The sequence below is a fragment of the Dermacentor andersoni genome, chromosome 6 (genome assembly GCF_023375885.2).
Source record: "Dermacentor andersoni chromosome 6, qqDerAnde1_hic_scaffold, whole genome shotgun sequence".
Classification (NCBI taxonomy): domain Eukaryota; kingdom Metazoa; phylum Arthropoda; class Arachnida; order Ixodida; family Ixodidae; genus Dermacentor; species Dermacentor andersoni.
In genome coordinates this window covers 96,568,676-96,588,440 of record NC_092819.1, presented here as the reverse complement: position 1 = coordinate 96,588,440, position 19,765 = coordinate 96,568,676, and the positions used below count along the sequence as shown (strand labels likewise).

Sequence of the window (19,765 nt, the reverse complement as noted above, 5' to 3'; positions counted from 1 at the left end):
GCTGTCAAATCAATAAATATATACTTCAGAGCATTGTTGCGTTGTTGTGACATCACTGGAAACATCACTTCACAGCATTAAACCTTTATCGGTCAAACCTGTGCTCAGAAAAACATGTGGCACTCAAAGCACAACAACCCAGCAGCGAGCATGGTGTGTCAAGCGCGTCACATGACTCGTCAAAGGTCGTAACATAATTGCTGGTGCTATATATATATATATATATATATATATATATATATATATATACATACCTTCCGCAAAGTACAACACTATTTGCATCTCACGTTGACTGATATCTTTCAATTGTTAGTAGGTGAAATGCAATCCACAGAAAAAGGATAAACAATTGTATGCATATCTATCAGTATGATCACGGAGTATCAGGCTGGGCATCAACCAAATTGATTCTTAATATCTGTAACTGTGGCGAGGAAAGCATATGTCGCCTTGAAGAAGACAAGTCCACTTGTTGAAATGTTGGCTCCTGCTTTCATCTTGTTCTCGGTTTGCTCATCGTCTTGAATTTCCATTTCCTGCCTTCCCCATGTTTTCCCTGGGTTTGTATACATGGTATTTTAACACGCAGCCTAAAAGATTGCAGATTCTTCTCCTATATGCATAGTTGGTATATAATTGTGAATCAGCAACACACTAAAAAAACGTTTTCTTCTAGCATAACACTGAAGCATACAAAGTTGAAAATTTACTGTGCCTACCTGGGCGTCATTTCACATATTTAAGAGGTGAATCATTTTCCTTTGTGTACATGTGCATTGGGCTAGCTCCCAGATCAAACTATATGCCATCAATCTGCACAGTTGGCACAGTAGGAATTCACAAGACAAATTTTAGCAGAGTGCACCTTGTTTACACTTTTCTGCATTTCTGTATGCAAGATATAACACTACAATTTCCGCTGAAGATACTGTGCTTGTTGTGCAGGCCATGTTTTGATGCTAATGGATGGCACCTGTATAATCATGTAAGACTTTTGTGAATATATTGGCACAGCAGCACCTTCTGTTATTTTGTATGTATATTTCTGACCAGCAACACAACCAAGCAGAGGTATATTGTGCTGTAGGCAAAACAAGTGGCCACTTAGATTTGGCAGCTCTAGATGGGCACATCGCATCTAGTCGTTCCTCACCCCACTTTAACATTTACATTTCACCAATGGCAAAGGACAATGTTGGATTCCGTAAAATATCCAATTTCAAATGCACTATGGATGACTGACTTTTGAAAGAACAATGAAGTGATGCCTGGAAACCTGTGTACCAACTTTCTTCCCATATTAGTTACTATAATGCCTTACAATGTGTCTTAAAATTCTTCACATGGTGCACCTAAATTTGGTGCTAGAGTGGAGAGGAGTGCAGTAGTTTGACTTTACCTAGGGTAGCAAAATGCCTCACAACACTGCTACATCAAAGTAGCAGTGTTGCAGCGCTCAACGGTGCCCTTAAAGGCATCAGTTGCGCCCATCACATAACAGGGGCAGGGAGAGTACAAACATAAATGAGATTACAAAGAAATAGTTACAACAAATAATAGGACAAAGTACAGAACAAAGGTACGCTAACATTGTTTAGGTATTAAGAAACAGAATGTAAGAAATCATAAGAATTGCAAAACAAAAGTTATGCACACAGCAAAATAAAATGTTGAAAATATGCATGCACACATAAACTACGGTATTAATACAGGTATTTATTAGTAACTCACAAAAACAACTAAACAAGAATGTAATAAAAGAGGCAACTAATTAACAGTGCGTAGCACGTCGTAAAATTTTAATGTCAGATTCTGTGGCAATATCAGAGGGAAAGCAGTTCCCTTCAGTGATGGTGCAGGGTATAAAGGAGCATGCATATTGTAACGTGCGAGATGGTGTACGCTTAAATATGAGGTGGTGATCCCGGCATGAAAATACGACAGGTGGTGACTGAAAGAAATCATTGTGAAGAGAAGTACGACTATAAAGTTTGTCAAACAGGCAAAGACGCACTGATTTGTGGCGAAGGGATAGTGCTTGTAAATAAGTACGTGCTTTTAATGATGACACGGAAGTGTAAGATGAATAGTCGGAAAATATGAAGGTGAGCAGCCCAGTTTTGAACAAATGCAATCTCGTCAACAATGTTTACCTGCCAGAGTGCTATATTAGCGATGCGTATTCGAGCTTTGTGTGGATTAGTGTAGTGTAAGCAAGTTTATGTATGTTGACAAAAGCATGCTTTAGGTTTAATTTGATGATGCCAAGAGAGTGGTGAGCTGCTGCAAAGATGGAGTAAATGTGGTGGTTTCATGCTAAGTCGTAATGTAAATGAAAACCTGTGCTGGTAGTTGAATGTTAAACTGGGATCTTCGAAATAGTCGATGACTTGTGAATTAATAATGTGTTCCATAAGTTTGCGAATTGTACTGGTTAATAATATTCATTGGTAGTTAAAGGGTGATAAACACTCGCTGGATTTGTAGAATGGGATGATTTTAGCCACTCACCAGTCTTAAGAATGAACCCAGGGGGTATGTTGCGACACTAGCTGGGACACATTCTTGAGCAGCTTGTTATTAAATTTGCTGTGACCTGTTGTAGATGAAGTTTTTAATCTGTTTAGTAAGGTAAAAATGCCCGACCCACTAATAACAATTTCAGACATGTCAGATTGCATGGGGAAGTCAGGGCATGCAGTGATGTCTTCACATTTGGACACTCAACAAAACATATCATTTAGTAACTGCACACACTATAACTCAGGAACTACATCACCACCAGAATTAGGATTATGTCAGGCTGTGAATAGGGGTTTATTACGTGCCATAATCACTGTTATTCATAATAAATCATAGCTGTAAACCTGTTGACGTGTGGATTTTAGTAGCATCTGGCATTCTTTGTCACATAATATGTATCTTTGCCATGTCTTGGCTTTTTTTTTTATTTGCCATTCTATAGAGCGCTTCATTTTATTTATGAGGTGCTGCAGGCGTTTATTGAATGTTTTGTTGCATCTAATGCTGAGAAAAAGGACGAACATTTTGATAAGATTTGCAAAGGTGGCTCTAAACATAACCAGTTCTCTTCAATAGCTCGACTGTGTCTGCAAAGGTGGCTAATTAACGATTATGCCGAGTAATGTTGGCCCTATTGTAGCACCTAATGTGTTTAGTAGTGTTTTCTTTTTTGTTAAAGAGAAGTTAAGCAGACCTACTATAACTGCATGATCAGACAGCCCGTCCAGGTGAGTAATGCCGGAACAGATTAGAGGATCGCTGGTCGAGATGAGGAGGAGGAGGAATAAACATTTATTTTTGAAACAGTATCCCGGGTTAAGCCCCAGTTCTACTCTAGGTGGGAGGTCTCCTCATTCCAGGAATCCTCTGGCCTTCGCTGCCTCCTTGGCCCTGGCGACGAGGTGTCATTGTTGCTCCAGGCCCTCGGAGACGAGCTTGGCCTCTCACGTTTCAATGAGGTCTTCGCTTTCTTGTCTGGCGTTATATTCTTTCGGTGAAGGCGATGCGTCTGTATCTAGATGCCATGGACACTCGAGGATCAGGTGCGCCAAGGTGTATGGTAAGCCGCACATTGGGCAGCGGTATCCTTGTAGCATTGGGCATAGTCTGTGCATGAATATTTCCTTGTAGCATTTGGTATAGTCTGTGCATGAGTATTCCGTGGGTGTAAGTGTTACTCTGTAGTCTTCTGAGTGTGGTACTTTCTTCTTCGGTGAGCTTTGGGTGAGGTGGTGGGTGCAGCCTGCGTTCCAGCCTGTGATATTGAAGGATCGCTGAGTAGGTGATGGGTACGGTCTCTGCCCCTGCTGACGCAGACCGGCATCTTGAGAGTAGGAAGGGTTGGCCCGGCAGGTGTGGCCTCGGGCCACGGCGTGTGCTGATTCGTTCCCCTCCAGCCCGTCATGCCCAGGAACCCAGGTCACGCAGGTGTAGCGGATCGAAGCGCTGTCGTGCTTCAATATCTTTAGTGCTTCTGTCGACACTAGACCCTTAGCATAGTTCCTGACAGCTGCTTCAGAATCGGAAAGAACTACAGCTGCGTCTGCACGTGGTAGTTGCTAGGGCGATCGCCGTCTCTTTTGCAGTCTCAGAGTTTTGCGCACGGACTGTGGCAGACGCTAGCTCTCTGCCCTTAGAATCTGTGACGTTCAGGGCGTAAGCATTTCTTTGCGGGTATTTGACTGTGTCGGTGTATCTGGCATCCGGACCTTGCCTGTGTCTTTGCCGTAGGGTATCCACTTGGGCTTGTCTTCTTTCCTTGTGGTACAATTGGTGCTATGCACAGGGATTTGCAGATGTTTGGAGGAATTCTTTCTTTTCGGTCCGTGGTGGCCTATAAAGGTTTCACTGTAGCTCAGCCGTTGCAGCACTGATCTCCCGGTGGGCATGAGCTTAAGTCATTCTAACTGACTGGCTTTACGAGCTTCGGCTAATTCTTGCCAGGTGTTGTGTATGCCCGTCTTGAGAAGTCTCGTAGTCAAAGCCGTAGATGGTAGGCCCAGGGCAGTTTTGATGGCTTTGCATATTTGAATGTTAATTTTTTTCTACCTCTGATGAGATCTAGAATATTGGCCAGTGTACATGATGAACAGGTTGGGAGAGTAATGAGTTGAGGTAACATATACAGGAATGAAGGAAAATATGCCATTGAGCGTGAGCAGCTGTGACAGATTCTGTTGTCCAGTTAATAATGGAGAAATTAAAATTGCCATAAATGATCACAGTAGAATGCCAAAATAGCATATGCACTTCATTTAGAATGTTTTGAAACTCGCTTGAAAATGCACAATTTACATCCGGAGGGCAGTAGTATGCACTTATGAGAACATTCTGCTTGAGCACTGAAGTGAAATGAAAATGTGCTCTAGGAATGAACGAATGCCAGTTGGAACTGCAAGAATTTATTTTTTTAAAGCTATGAGCATGCCACCTTCTATGCAGTTGCATCATTCACAACAAAAAGTGTTGCATGCAGATGTGAAAAGAAAAATTTTATAGGAGATGGTATCGTTTAGCCACGTCTTGATTAGTACAAGAAGAGATGTCACGCATGAATCAATCAGTGATGAAAGTGACATATATTTTGACATCAAACTTCAACCTCTAGTGCATAAGAATGACAGGTTTGTAGACGTGTTATGGGTGTGTGGTTGCATAAACTGTCAGTTTCCACACTTGCATAAGATGAAGGTTTGGCTTGTCATTCTTAAAGCATGCTGAGACAGACGCACTGCACAGTTTATTTCCGAGTCCCAAACGTATGTGTCGTTGTTGACCAAGAGCTTGTTAAAAACCAAGCAAGCTTAGTGTGAGCTGTCTCATACTGACTACAAATTTAAAAAAATTAATAAGAAAATAAATATATCTGTCATCCTGATTGCTGATTTGCTATTCCTAAGTGATGGAGTAGTGTGAAAGTGACATATTTTATTTGTACATATTGTACTCAACCCACTGCAACAGTAAAAAAAAGGAAAGAAAGGAAGGAAAATGTAATTTTGTGAAATTATACAGATGGAGCATCCTTCTTTTTTTTATGCTGAAGTAAACAATCAATATATGCACATGTGAATACGATATATGTGCATGCACTAGAATAACTTTCACCAGTCATATTATGTCAGCAAGACAGCAAGGTGGGCGAATTGGTTAGGATTTATCTTAGTTTTGGTAACAGCTAGCGCAAAGGTACGATGAGTAGAAAACGTTATTAAATACACGAGCAGGGCTGTTAATGGTTTGTGAACACTTTTCTGTAACGCTAAGTGTTATATCCGCGTCCACAGCGACCAGGCCGGCATGGATAAGCGTAGTTTATGATTGAGCTCTTCCTTGTCATTTGACGCGCTGATAACCACGACTTATTACAATACGGCAGTTTCTTAACGTTTGCTAATCCGGCTTGGGCAAAGCTCCCGTCGTTGTGTGCCACCTCACGTCCGCCGTACGCGGTGCCGGCCGGGCAATAATAGATTGACTTTTGGATGGTAGTACGCTCGCTGCGTGAGGGCACCCCGCAGGTGAAGGGCATGGGAAAATAGCCCATTCTTACGACGCGGGGTTCGGTATGTGACCTGTGATTAGCCCGAGGGTTCAGATTAACTGCGTAGCTGTTGCGCGGCCCAATGCTTCGCGCTGCCCGATTGTAGACGGTGGACATTGTAACATATTTTAATTTCGCTTGCGTTTCGCTCGCGCAAGAACTTTCCACGACTCGCTGACTTCCCGTCTGTTGCCAATGAATGTTCCCCGGCCAGACGCTCCTAGGTCCAAGCCCGGCCCGGGCCCGAGTCAGCAATTGCTTGGCCGCCCCGAGCATCCTTGGACCGAGTTTGGCATATGCGGCCGACAACGCTTTCTGTCTGGCCAGCGCTAGTAGTAAAATCGTGTTTTGTCAACAATTAAGTTAGCGTGTTGACGGTACGTGAAACGTCGATCGCTTCCGTATCACAGCTCTGTTGGCATTAGCCTTTTTTTCTTATTGTGTTACACAATAGGTGCGATTGCGATCACTTTATTCCGACGGTTATGCTATGTTATGATAGAGCAGGCAGGCCGGATCGAGGTGCCGTACTCGCTAGGGCCTTTCCTTGCCGTGCTGCGCGTACACTATCACCGATAGGTCGTTTATATGGACGGTAGGTAACAATAATAACGATAACCCCGAGAAAGGAATCCATTGACATACTGGCCCTGGAGATAGGTTCATGTTTGCCGAATCGCACCGTATGTATGTATGTATGACTCGGTCGAATTGGCACGTACAGTTGAGAGGCTCTCATGAGATATGCTCGCCGACGACATGCCGATGAAGTGCTGTTTAGTATTTTTCTCGCACACAACTATGTAAACGAACTTCCTATTAGCGTGTAGACGAATGATGAGGGCGGCATATAGGTACAGTACCGTACATATTCGCCTGAAGAGGAACATTACAAATGTGCACATGGTATTCACATTTTATTAATTTAATGATGATATATGTGGGCTGTGTGGACCTTTAGGGTGTAGTGTAATATGCAATGTAGGAATGAAGTATTAAGAACACAACAACAAAATTTCTTGTCATATGACCAACTGAGTAAAATCGGCTTTTCAAGTGAACAAACATACCCCACAGGAATGCCACTTGTAGCTTTTTCAACTGAGCTACCACATTTTTAGTCACATATGCAGCTAGGGTATGCAATCCAATTTTAGAACATGGCTTAATTAGCAAAAAGCTTTCATAATCTTGAATACAGTTAATGCATTAGAGGTGCAGCCTTAGTTACTGTACACATTGCATAATCTACACACTGCAGAGCATTAATTTGCATAATTTGTTTTGTACTTTCTTCTGCATGTGGCTGCAAGCCTTTGTTTTCAAGAGTGCGCCTAGGAAAAAAAGTGTTTGTGTTTGGTAACTTAAAGTGTTTGTTTGGGACCTACCTTTCATACCATGATTAGGGCAAGACAGATGGCACCTGACAAAATCCAGAAAATGTATCATCCACTCTGAGTAATTGGTGAGCAAGCTTCAATACCATGAGGGGCCAGTGAGCCTTGGCTTTGGTATGACAGGAACAGTCTTGAAAATACCAAAACATATGTGCATAAGGGACAGGAGTTGCCTCTGTCTGAAACCCACTGATGACTCCATTATAAACGTAAGCAGCAGTGCTTGTGCCATGCTCTGCTGCTTAATTTCAGAGAGACTAAGAGATGAACGAAAGGCATAGATAGAAACATTGAGAGGAGCATTATTTATGTTCTTTTGCAACATCATGCTGCAATTACCACAAATTATAAACACTGCAATAGTTGTCTCTAGCTTGCTCATTTTAATAATCGTTCAATTCACAGTCTCAACTCAACAGCATAACACAACATATTAACTTATTGCGCTAAAGTCTGAGAGTGTGTTGGTTACATATACTACATTTGGTTACATTTACGTATACTGGATGAGTGAGGGGCATATGAACACACTTAGTGCTGCTTTCCAACTGAGATTATTCAATCCATTGAGCAACCTGACTTTAAACTTTTGCAGGTGACTGTTCAAGTCAATGCACATACATTTACCCACATCTACTGTTTGTTCTATATTGATTTCTCTTTTACGAGTAATCACTGTGGATTATAAGGGATATTACAATTAAACATTGAAGGCCATAATTATGAAAATAATATGGCCTTTGAAAACAAAAAGCATGGACAGGCCATCAAAATGACAGCAAAAATAAAGAATAAATTAATTGTTTGTTTAAAAAGAAGCCTAATAAGCTTATTAAATCACCCATGACATGCCTCTTAATTGGCTCTTGAAAGTTGAGCTCCAAGACTGGCATGCTGTGTATATCACTGACAGTAAGCACCAGACTAGCAATACCAGAGTAACAGGGGAATCACCCATTGCAATCACCTCTGAAAATTTAGTCAATGGAGTTAGAGAGCTCTTCTAAATCACCTTTCTAGCAGCGGAGTAACACTGTATCATTTTGGAACAATACATTTGTGTTTCTCTGACATGACCCAAATACCTCAAATGGATCCCAGTACATATGGGAGAAGTAACCATGAATGGCCCTCCCAACCTCAATGAGAAGGCCGACCGAGCCGCGCGAGAACTAATCCACCGCGTCTCGGACAGTGACGGCACAACACCCCGCAACCCCCGGGGAAAGGGGAAGGACAGCGGGGAGGCAACGACAACGAAGTAGCGATACGAGACAACAGGCACAGACTGGTCACGTACCACGACATACTGACACACTATACGAAACGAGGAGAAACATGCCCACAACCCCGCAAACAACTCGACAGGTTTCAAGAAACAGATTGGAGGAGGCTGCAAACCAGAATATTCCGAAACCCAGTACATTTAGACAGAGTAAATTCAACACAATACCCAGACGCGAGCTGCAAGCTCTGCAAGCACGAACCCGCATACAATGCACAGATCTCATGGAAGTGCACACAGATCAGATCGATATATCTAGAGGACAAGATAGAACAGGACCTTCTCGAGGAGCGATAGCTAAGCGCTCTGACTAGCTCGGAACTACACGACCAACTATGGGCTATCCAGTGGGCCCGGGCAGCAGTGGAAAGGCTATGCCTCACCGCACATAATGCCCGGGTGGCCTGAGCCTGGGCTGGAAACCTTGCAGATCCTTTTCTCATTAAAGTTATTTCCGTACGTCCCTCCCTGGTTCAAAAAAATTTACCTTCCTAAACGCCATGTGCATCTTTAGAGGCATGCCTTATAGAGATACACTGGCAATTTAATCTCTCCCCCATGGATGCTAAAAAGTCTCAAAAGGCAAAATGCTACTCCCTGATAGATGCTTCATATCAAAGAACATTTGCCCTTTTTACACACAATGCTTTGTTTAAGGTCACATTCAGAGCAAGTGAAAAGCACAATTAGGCCTATAATTCCCTGCCTGTAATGATACTTTGTACAAACTTGCTGTGAAACAGTATTGCATGAAGCTACACTGACTCTCTACAACTGCAGAAGATTACTCTTTTCATTCAGGCAGCAGTGACATTTCTTTCCATTCATAATAAGTGAGTCAAGATGCCTGTGCTCACATTATTAAAATTACGTATTTCCTGATAATAACTTGCAGTTAAGAATACTGCGTCCTTGACAGTGCTTGCAAAATTGATGCAGCAATGGCTGTCAAACTTGAGCGTAAAAGCATGTGTCGCATCAGAGCAAACTTTTCAGGGTAGAAAGACGGTAAGTGAGCCTGGCACAAGAGGTGCGGGTAGATACATGTTCTTGATGTTGTTGTGTTCTTTGTTATCTGCCATGGCATTGAAAAGGCCAGAGATGTGTCCCTGTACCTAGTGTAAGCAAGCATTAAAAGTGAGTAGTTGTGAAGCTTGTGTATCTTCTGACAAAGCTATGTGGCTTTACTGTCTTGCTTCAGCTGCTAAATGGCACTCAAGGAATTGGTGTGTCTGTATTTGGGTGAAGTTTGATAAAAATGAGGCTGCCTCATTGGTGTCATGTGTGACTTTACCGTGTACCAGCCCCGTTCTGCAGACTCTTGTCATGTATGGTATGAAGCTCAAGTAGAGTTGCAGACATCCATTGTAGATTCCTTATTTTTATAAAGAGGGAAGTACTTAAGGCTGACTGATACTATGCTTCCATCTCTTGTAATAGCAGCGTCTGTACAAAATACATTGGTCCAAAGGAACATCAGTGTACAGCCGTGCCATGGCCTTAAGTCTGTTCTTGCACCCAAGCAATCAGAAGTGACTGCAACATGCAACCTCTTTAATTCAAATGCTCATTCACATTGAATTAGCAATGCTGCCGTGGTGTTCACCTGGGCATGTTCTTGAGCGAACAGAGGGAGAGCAGCTATTTCCCTCATCACGTTCTGAATAATGATCTCAATCTGGTCCCTATGCTTCAGTGAGGGCCAGTAAAACTGAGCCTGATAAATAATATGTGGCTGGAGTACAGACCAAACAGCATTACTGGCTATTTCGGTACAATCTTCTCCACATTTAGATGCAATCCTTCATATCAGGTGGAAGGTTGACATTGGTGTCTTCTTTATTTTGCCTAGCCAATTTGATCTTGTTCCGGATTGGCGAACATCGAGACCAAGGATCCGTACTTCTATTTCTTGTAACAAGGACCAGTGCCGGTAGCCAGGAATATATTGGTGCATGTGTTGGGGGGGGGGGGTGAGCATTGTCTGCACATTGTCCTATGCCAGGTAAACAGACATGTTGGGTTCGGGGGCAAGGAGTTACGTTCCCGGTGTAGAGCATGCTGCAAAGCAATGCCGGTCTAGCCTGGTGTGGTTGGAAACGCCTTTCTCAAACTAATTGCCAATAATTGTTAGAAAGCTATATTGTGGCTACTTTTCCTTGCAGCAAGGTGTGTATTGTCCAAAATGAGTGATGCACGAATGATGGATGTCGCTGCACCTATTGCTGCCTGCAAATGTGAGCCACCATTCAGGAGCACAGCAGTACTGGACGGTAGTGCTAGTAAATTTACATAATTAGCAAGGCTTCAATATGCATACCCTGGAGTTAAATGTCAATATTGATTAAAATGGCTGTGACATATGAGTAGGCTTTGTTTTTTGTGGCCATTATCTGGCTTTCGCGCACCCCCTGGATGGGCTGTATTATTCTTGCATCCCTCTGACAACAAACATTTGCTTGTGAGTACTTCTTGCTACCTTTATTACTGATTTCTTTTCTTGATACTCAGATCCCTGTCTTTGCAATGTGGCCTCTGGCTGTTTATGTTCTTAGGAATGCAGACTTGTATGATGTTAACATATCTGAAAAGAAGCAGTATACACACTGAATACTTGAATGATAGAAAGCCACTGCTGTAAAATTAATGGTCAATCTCGGAAAGGGTCACCTGAATTGGCCACAATGAATAATTTACTGAAGCTATAAAAGCTGCTTTTCTGAATAAATTTTCCAAGACAAATACAGCAATATGCATGTCATGTTTGACGAGAATTCACAATTACCTGAAGCATATTTGCTTTGAGAATTAGTCCCAAGTGCCACAAGCACACTTGATGCAGAAGCTTGAAAGCAGTACAGTGACAGCCACACACCTCTACCACGTGGAATAAAAAAAATCCCAGACGGTAGCACACTTCTCACCCAGTTAAAAAAAAAAAACACATGTTGTCATTTATTGAAATTGCTCTTTATTTTTAAAAGTTCAATTCAGAACAAGTTACTACAGAGTGTACTAATGTTTATGTTGGTTTCCATATTACATACCCCTCTGTGGCAACAAAATGCTGCACATACGCAATCAGTCATGCATGCCCTCCTACAAAGAGTGAAATGGAATCTGAGTGAATCAAGTGACATGTGGCTCATTTGTAGTTGTAGGTAAACTTGATGGCTGATAGCACTAAGGGCAAGTAATAGTAGTATAAAGTTTATTTCTCTTAGTGGTTTGGGCGGTCGGTGCGTCCCTCAGTCCAGGGCTCCACTGATCTCTGTGGTTTGCTGGGCTTGATCGAGAAGAGCTCTCTGGCTCTCTACATCTTCACTAGCAAGCCAAACATCCCAGTGCCTGTTACTTGGCACTTACGCCATAAGGGGCGAATTGGAATTTGGAGGCTGTAGTTTATACGTTCATGTTACGTGGGCAAGAGTTGGCAGCTCCTCGCACCAAGAACACATACTTTCATAGAATGCAGGGTGTACCTTAGTGAGTATTTGTAGGTGTAAATATGTGTTAGTCTGTACACAGCGCGAATCCCTGGCCTGTTCTTTCATAAGGTTGGAGTGCGGGCGGCTGTATTTTTGTCTCTCCTTTTCCTGGTTTTCGAAGTGTCGTGTGGGTCAATGGGAGTTCCTTGAAAGGACTGACTAGTGCTCGGATGCTTATTGCTCGAGCAGTTCGGTCCACCCTCTCATTTTCCTCGAGTCCAGAGTGCGCCGGGCACCAAATTACCACCTGGTGCAATTCTGTGAATTTTGTATGGGACGGTACCCGTCATGCACGAACAGCATGCTGCCTTAGAGTCCATCATGGCCAATGCAGATTGTTTCTTTTGCTTCTGCATCTCGAAAGGCCAGCGCTATGGCTGCTGCCTCCACGGTGCAGGTTAAAGGGTTCCGAATGGAAGTTGTTATCCCTGTGGACCAATTGAAGGCCACTATTTTGAATTTGTCTGTTGCCACTCTACATGCATCTGTGTAGTATACGTCTGGATTTCTTTCACATTTCTTTTGTAAAGCCTTTGATTGCGCTTTTCTTCTGCTTTGGTGGTGTTCCGTGCTCATATTCTTTGGGATTCGTGAAACTAGAATTTCCTCTCTTGTTTGTCTGGGTAGCAAAACTGTTTTTTCTCAGCCATACTGCGCTATCAGGGGATATCCTGCCTTTTGTAACAGAGCCTTTCCTTGTTTTGTAGAATTCAGATGTTCTCTCTGAGGCATGACCACATGCCGTGTCATGCTCTTCATATGTGTTGTGAATACCAAGAGCCTCCAGCTTTTTGGCACATGTGTTTTTGGGAGCCCTAGCTGCCCTGATGATGGAGCTCACTTTAGACATTTCAGCCTTATTTAGTTTTTGAAAGGGGAGGCTATAGGTCACCCTGCTAATAATTAATGCTCGCACAAGTCTGACTGCCTCCGCTTCTTTGAAGCCTCTTTTTTGTTTTGTGACTCTGTGGATCATTTGTGCCACATTCCTTGTTCTTTGTCTTAATGTTTCTAGCATGTGTGATGCCCTGCTGTTGTCTTGGTACAAAAACTCGGAATACATTCAGGTATGTGGACACCAAGGGCAAGAAACAAGGAAGTAAATTGAGATTGGCTGGGTGGTTTCTTTTGATGCAGTGAAACGTAACTAAAGTCCAAGTATGCATTCACACGACATCTGCACATGAACACGTTACTAAAATACATCAAAGCCTGACCAAGCAAACAAATTCGCAGGCCTATTTAAATTTATTCCATTTGTCCTTTTCAGCACTGGTCAAACGTGCAATACATGACTATGAAAACACAGTTAGTGTCTGTATACAAAAAAAAAAAAAAGAAATTGTAGGCTGTAACTGCCTGAAACTGTGATTTCTAATGCACAAACCTTTGTGCATAGACAACTTGATACAAGGAAGTGCTGGTACAGATTTCCCAGTGAAAATGCATGCAGTTTGAAGCTTATTTCACAAAACTGACAAAATGAACGTAATTGTGTGCACACACTGCGTGCCTCCATTTAACACAGAAACAGGCTGGCTGTTCGCATTGTTCATGCTGCATAACAGTAATTTGCCGCCTTAAAAATAATGTTGCTGTGACGCAAATCGCTCCCAGTTGAAAAAGACAACAGGAGTTCCTGTCGCAACTACGGAAATTTCTGTTGTACGACAGAAGTTCCTGATGTTTCTGTAGTTGCGACAGACATTTCTGACATTATGACAGAAATTCTGATGTCCCAACAGAATCATCCTGTCGTGAAGACCAAGAGTTCTGAAGTCGCAACAGCAACTTTCTATCGCAACAGCGATTCTGACGTCGCAACAGGAACTCTCTGTCGGGACTACACATTTTCGGTCGTGGCGTTAGAAATGTGCCACTTTCTGTCGCAGCGACATAATTTCTGACGCCGCGACAGAAGCGCTTTCAGTCGCGACGCTTTAAAATTGTATGTCAATTTCGCATCGGTGGTGTACCCTGTACTTTTCTCTTGCGCGGTATTCAATCGTGCTTCTCTGAAGCCGGCAATGCTGATAGCACAGACACCGGTATTAAAGTCGAAGTGGCCAATTGTTATAATTGTGCCGTGACGACGAAGCACCATAAATGCCTAGCTACCGGCCTCCTCAAAATCGGCCGCTGATGAAAATCATATCATCTGCGGGAATGGCTGCGTATTCGTTTTGTGTTATTTGGTAAGATGTGGCACACAGGCCTGTGGACTTACATGTGCCGTTACACTGACACAGTTAACTTCCCAGAAATATTGCATAAGCTTTTACAAAGCGAAAAAGAAGTTTTGGGTTGTTCCACAAAGTTGCGTGAAAAGCTGTCTCGCTCGGGTCTCATTATTCTGGTACAGCGCTGCCGAGAGATGCCAGTATGCTGTCAGAATGAACAATCATCCACGAATGTTTATGTAGCTATCTTGCATTGAACACAGAATTATATGCGCGCTCAAAAGTGCAGAGCGAGAGACAACTGTCGAAATTAGCAGTAACAACCTAACAGTGTCCCCGGTCACCGTTGTCTATTTCTGTATTTCTTATTTAATATGGATATCCTACAGCAAAATCGATGTTCTAGCACTACACAATGTACCTGTCGATGGTAAGAACACTTTTACTTTTCTAGAGATGCGGCAGTTGACGCGGTGGAATGAAAGCGCCTGTTGACTCTTAAAATGCAAATATAAACATAAACGCAAAGTGTTTGTATAGCTGAAATATGCGCCAAGGCGCATATTCGTCGTGGCGTAGTGGTAAGATGCTGGGCTCGGGATGCCTCAGTCCGGAGTTCGAATCCCCTGCAGAGAGATTTTTTTTTCCTTTATTTATTTTTTTTTTTTCTACAAACAAATTTACATAGCCTTAAAGAGGTCTCTGTCAATTTTTAATTGAATATTGATCAAGAACTACAGGACGTCACACTACGGACAACAGAACGACAGACTAAAATTTCCTGTTGTGTTTTTCAAGTGGGCTGTCACAACCTATATCGACACTTAAGGCGAAGTGGTTATGAAACACACCTGATGACGAAACTCCAATACTCTTTGACCCGCCGTGGTTGTTATAAGCGTCCTTGGAGTTGTGCTTAGTATTAAGCACGAGGTCACAGGAACAGATCATAGTTCTGACACGTAAAACACGACAATTAAATTGAAAAAGAGAAAGAAAAAAGTTGAAACGTCTCTTTTTTGTGCGGCACTGTCTTCTTGAGTTTTATTGAGAGGACCGGTAAGTCTCAACACCGCGACATAAAAGGTGTGAGCATTATGCGCATAGCGCAATGCTTCCGCGCCGTACTCACCACGGCAGCTTGAAAAGGCCGCGTCAAACATGAGGCGACTGGGCAAGCGGTAATCCGAAACGCGCCGTTTCCAAAAGCAGTCGACACCGTACGCGGTCCGATTTTGTGAGGACTGTGGGTGAGGTTTCACTAGCCGCTGTCATATCGTGGCGCAGGAGGGAATACCCGAGCACGGCCGCGCGAACCACGAAAGTGTATTGTAGTACACAGATCACGTCAAAGCGATGACTACGCGGTGGCCGATCACCGCCGTGCTGCGCAGTGGGGCAGGTAGCTTTCTTGTGAGGTTCCACACTACACGAAACACTCTCCGACGGCCGCCAAAATTACCTCGTAAGCACGCATATAGACACACACGCAGAACTACGATGAGCAAAACAGGTGCCGTCACCGGCGCCGACGACAGTGGCGCTTTGCGAGCTTTGCCTTCAGTTTCACTTTTAGTTGATGGGAAGACGAACAGAAGCGAGGACATTCTGCGGCCTAAGCCGTCGAAGTTTTGCATGGTCTCGCTTCCGAAGACAGCTCGTCAGATGCCGACCGGGGGTTCTGGCAGCGCGACAGGACATTGTGGTCGACGAGACGAACAAAGCGTCTATTATATCGCCCTAAATAAGTTGGCTTGCACTCCGGAAATGTATAAATTTGCAGAAAGAAAAAAAAAAGAAGAAGAACCACTTGGACAATATATCTCTCCTTTCTCGTTTCCTTCTCACAGATGTGTAAAAGAAAAGAAAATAACGCATAAAATAAGAAACAGAACTCCGTTTACGCTAAAGGGAGGCCTGTATCTTCTAAACTCCCTCTTAAAAAGGATGTAGAATTGAGGTTCTGTCTCCTTCTTTCATCCGCATTTTGCGAGGGAGAGAAATGGAGGACGCTGAGCATTTCTACACCACTCTAAGGGAGCACGGTTTTCAGGCACGTAGTCTCAAGGGAGGTCACATCCCTTAAAATGCCTTTTTCGGCTCATTTCCGTTTACAGTGCAGTCAAGCCACATGCTATTGAGCCACAATCCTATTCAGCCGAGTGTAAATAATGCGGGCAGAAAGCAGATTTGTACCATGTGGTATGGGCCTGCCAGGCTAATAGTGCCTTAGAGACTAAACAACAGCCAACGTGGGAAGGATGGGAGGCAACCCTGTCCAGCTCAACCCTCGAGGACCAGCAAGCCCTCGCGGAAAGAGCCAGGGCGGCGGCCTTAGTCAACGGAACTCCCTTCCCCTTTTCCTGTCAATAAAACATTTTCATCATCTCTAAACATTACAGTTACTAAGCTGCAGTTGCCGGTAAGCGTGAGAAGCAGTCAGGGATCTTTCAATGCTATCACGTTACACTCTTAAAGGCGAAGCTTAAGCGACCTTCAAATTTTTTCGTTCTCCTTTCTTGTCACTTGATCTCTCTCTCTCTTTCATTCACCGCATACTAACGGCACGAATTTGTCGCGGCCGAATGCGTCAGCTTCAGCGTCAGTGGTCTTCCACCAAATTTCTTTCTTTTTTTCTGCCAGCTTCCACGTAAACTGGCGTATGTATTTATCGCCCCGTCTAAACTGGCTCACACTTGACGAAGAGCAAGGTATCTTGAAATCAAAGCCTTCGCTGGTAAATAGTTCCCGTTGCGAAACAAGATGCGAACTTTAAAGAGACAAAATCCCAAATTCGTTAAGCCACCGCGTCCAGCTATAGCATCAACCGTTTCGCGAACCCGAATGGAAGGGACGTTTGATAAAAGAAAACCAGTTTCCTCCAGACATAGACACCTCTGCCGGTCTTAAAGGACAGTTGACCGAGGAGAATCCTGTTCGGCAGCCAAATAGGCGGCGAAGATTTATGTCGGATTTCGTCTCCAAGGCTGCAGGAACGGCACGAATATAAAGCGCCGCTACGAATGATCGAGCGCGTTGCGGCCAATCTTAATTATCACGCGTCGCGAGCCGCTCAGGTGTCCGCAACGGGCTCCCCAGCATCTCGAGTCTCTGCACAAGTTCGCGTAGCGCTTCTTCGAGGCCTGCTTTCTGCCTCCCGGCCAAAATGCCTGTGAGCTCTTTTAATCCTCAAGCACTTTGGCACACGTGTATGTGGACAAATGTTCTGCGTCTAATGGCCATGAAAACATCGAATGGCTTCCGTTGGAGCAAGTAACTGCTACTTCATTCTTCAATTCATTTTTCACTTCAACTCCTTTGGACATTGACTGCTATTTCCTATTTATTTATTTTTTGTTTCTGCCTTATACATATACGGCCTAATCTCCTTCCCCTCTTGCCGGCTCTAGTATTGGCTGTCGGCTTGCGGAGCCTATGACCCAAATTAATTCAATTGAATTCAGTTTATTTCTTTTTTATACAAGAAAGAGGAGCAAGAGCTAAAGGCCATGGGGCCTGACAGAGGCTGTTGCTCCTGTTGACGTTCGCCACACAGTTACGTTTCACGTTCCATACAGGCATGTTTACTTGCATTGTACGAACATTTTGTGACACACTTTATTCATGCGCTTTGCATGATAAAAATAATTCACATGAATTTTACATCTGGTAAATTTGAAGAACAACACAAACTAATACATTTATCGAGATCACTTTTTTTCTATTAGGATTGAAATAGAGGGAGCACATTTATTTGTAGGAGATGACATGATTCAACGAAAAAGTTTTCATATACTGTTTGAATTGGGACGCATAAAAATCTGTTTCCGGCTCAACAATATCTAATAGTCGGAGTATTTGATAGTCTAGGTCTTGACGTTCATAATTTGTGCGGGTGAATGGTGTTGTTCTCGTTTGTTTGGACATGGGTAACGTAATAGAGAAATAGTTGTGCTAACGATGTGAAGACTATTGCTTTTTATATGTAAAAGTAATCTATATTGGTATGCCTGGCTAGTTCGGAGCGCTGAGTGCTTGCCAAACAAGCTGAATGTCGGTAGATCTCGCAGCCTACCATGACAGTTTTCAAACATTCGTAGTACGCTTTTTTGTAAAAGTATAAATTTTTCATAATTTTTACAGTCGTTGTTCCCCAAATTAATACACAGTGAGTAAGCTTAGAGTAAAAAACGGCGTAGTACATTGCTCTCTTTGGCCAAAATGGAGCAAGAGCATTAATTCTGTACATACAACCTACTACGTTACTAAGCTCATTGGTTAGCTTATTCAGAGGAGTGTCCCAAGAGAGGTTATTTTGGAACCAAACCCCAAGAATTTCTGGGTTTTTACTTGTTCTATACGCTTGCCTTGAAATAAAACAGTTATTTATCACTAAGTAATTTCTTGTTTTACTGGTTTCAATACGATATACTTCGTTTTATTAACATTTAATTGTACCTTGTTTATGTGCAGCCAGTCAGCCAATAAATTTAAACACTCATTAATGTGTTCCTGGACGTATTTCAAGGAAGCGTTCGCGAAAAGGAAAGATTCGTGCCATCGGCGTACATTATTATGCTAGGCGTGGAAGGGATGCTTGGTAGGTCGTTTATGTAGAGGTTAGATAATAAGGGACCAAGTTTGTAAGCCTGCGGGACACCGGTCTTTACTTTGAGAAATGACGAGGTGAACTGCTTAAATAAAACAAATTGATACCATTCAGTCAAGTAACTTTTCATTAGCTCCAATGGCGTTCCACGTATGCCAAAGTCATAAAGTTTACAAAGGAGTGTATCATGCTTCACGCTGTCGAATGCATTACGCAGGTCCAAGAATAAGCCTGTCGTGTATAACCGTTTCTAAATGTTTTGTAATATTTTACGTTTGACATTTAAAAACGCATGCTCACAAGACATTTTTTTTTCCTTTGAAAAGCATATTGTGCCTCACTAATTATGGCATACTTCCTCACAGAACTTTCTATAGGAGTTTCAAAAAGCTTTGAACGAAGCGGTAATATCCACACTGGTCTGGAATTGTTTACAGTACGGTGAGCCCTGCCTATTAAGTTATCGAAAGTGGGAGTAATTGTGGCGTCAGAGAGACGAACAAAATATGCGAACTGCTGAAAATCTGGGCGACAAAGGTTTGAATTCATGCTTAAAAGTACCAATACCAAAGAACAGGGCACTACGTATATGTCTTTTCTTCGCACAGCCGTATCTTGTTGCACTTGTTAAATATAAGCATAAACAAATACATAAAAGCTAACTTTTCCTCTGAATTTGACTTTCTAGTGGAGGAAGTGGTAGAGAGGTAGCAACCAATTTTGTATGTTCGTTTGTTAT

At 42.9% G+C, this 19,765-nt stretch overlaps 1 protein-coding gene and 1 long non-coding RNA gene across 2 annotated transcripts in view; both read right to left on the bottom strand.

The window, feature by feature from the left end:
• Nucleotides 1-19,765, bottom strand: part of dgo (ankyrin repeat domain containing protein 6 diego) — a 177,472-nt gene that overhangs the window by 34,161 nt on the left and 123,546 nt on the right. The window lies entirely within an intron of this gene.
• Nucleotides 437-8,156, bottom strand: LOC129382477 (uncharacterized). The gene is made up of 3 exons (XR_008610551.2): nucleotides 7,456-8,156; nucleotides 2,512-2,596; nucleotides 437-556 (listed from the first exon to the last, which is right to left on the bottom strand). It is a non-coding gene; the product is annotated as an uncharacterized lncRNA (long non-coding RNA).